The sequence below is a fragment of the Colobus angolensis genome, unplaced genomic scaffold (genome assembly GCF_000951035.1).
Source record: "Colobus angolensis palliatus isolate OR3802 unplaced genomic scaffold, Cang.pa_1.0 Scaffold144, whole genome shotgun sequence".
Lineage (NCBI taxonomy): Eukaryota > Metazoa > Chordata > Mammalia > Primates > Cercopithecidae > Colobus > Colobus angolensis.
The window spans coordinates 691,731-693,181 of record NW_012114533.1 but is presented as its reverse complement, the minus strand read 5'-3'; the positions used below and the strand labels follow the sequence as shown (position 1 = coordinate 693,181).

General features: G+C 64.9%; 1 protein-coding gene across 3 annotated transcripts in view; it reads left to right on the top strand.

Moving 5' to 3' along the window:
* Positions 1-1,451, top strand: part of NFKB2 (nuclear factor of kappa light polypeptide gene enhancer in B-cells 2 (p49/p100)) — an 8,464-nt gene continuing 7,013 nt past the window's right edge. For 2 of the 3 annotated variants that reach the window (XM_011935480.1, XM_011935478.1), the window contains exon 1: positions 1-482. The gene's annotated coding sequence lies outside the window, so the exon portion shown is untranslated. Of the gene's footprint in view, positions 657-1,451 lie in introns of all 3 variants that reach the window. The other variant, XM_011935479.1, reaches the window with a different exon arrangement.

Below are 1,451 nucleotides of genomic sequence, written 5' to 3'. Positions count from 1 at the left end.
CTTCCTCTTCCGCTAACTTCCCGGCAGCACGCAGCTCAGGGTGGGGGCCCCCGAGGGCTGGGGCCGTCGGCTTCCCCCTGGGGTTCCCCCGCTTCGGAGAAAGTCAAGCGTTAGGCGCAGCCAAAGCCGAGCTGCAGCGGAAGCTCCCGGCCCAGGGTGGCGCTGGGTCAGCAGGTACCTTCTCGGCGGTCCCCTAGCCGGCCGAACTCGCGCCTGGTGGCCTGTCGCCCCGCTCCCCGCCCTGAGTGAGCCTGTCCCCTCTCAGGGGCGCGCCCGAGTCGCTCCGGGTTGGCTGCGCCAGTCCAGAGTTAAACTTTCAGCCAATTAAAAAGGGCGCGAGGCGTGACGTCATGGGAATTCCCCCCTCCGGGGGGCCGAGAAGGGGCTTTCCCGGCCCCGAGCCCTGCTGGCCGGCGAGGTGTCGCGACCGGTCCCAGGTGGGTCGGGCGCGGAGAGAAGCCGCAACCAGAGCCGCCGCCACGGTGAGTGGCTGGATTCAGACCCCTGGGTGGCCGGGACAAGAGAAGAGCGGGAGGAGGGCCTTTAGCGGACAGCGCCGGGGGCTGGAGAGCAGCAGCTGCACACATCCGGAAAGGGCGCGCAGGCAACGACACTCGGATCCACGTCGACATCCTTGTACAAAGGCACACGGACCCGTACGTACACCTGTACCTGTACTGGCGCACACACGGCAGCGTCCGTGCAGTCGCACTCGCACACACATGCACACGGAGACGTGCCCACCGGTGCACTGGTGCCTGCACCCACACCCTTCACGCACAGACTCAAGATACGCTCACCCGTGTCTGTACATCAAGACAGGCGCTGACACACACCCACATTGAGAAGCTCGGGACTCACCTGTCTACACACATGCTCGCTTGCACACTCATGTTGACGCCATGGACACACAACATGCACCCAAGCACTAGAGCCGAAACACACTTGTGGAGCTGTGATGGAGACACACGCTTGTATTGGGTGGAGAGCGTGCAGAGGTCTCCCTGTCGCCTGCATGCCCAGAGCCGGTGCGGTGTGGGACCAGCTGCTGTTGCGAGGTTTGGGAGAGAGAGAAAAGAGGAGCCGGAGGAGGAGACACTTTTCCCGCGGCCCCAGAATCATGTTCTCGGGGCAGAACCCCGGGGCCTCCCACAGGAAAGAGCCCCCGCCTACAGGCTCTTCGAAGGGGAGGCCGTCAGACAGCAGGAATGTCCCCCCAAAAGCCCCCGGGGTTTATCAGCCGTGGCCTCCCTCCTGGCAGAAATTCCCAAGGTTGCTCCAGACCGGGGGAGGGGAGCAGGAGGCGGACTTGGCCCCAGACTGCCAACCTCCCCACGGCCGTGAAGGACCCTCCTGTTCCCTGCCCTGGAGGGAAGAGGGGGCTTAACCCCCACCGCGACTCCCCTGATTCTCCTCTCCCTCTACCCGCTGAAAAGCAGCGGGAACCCGCA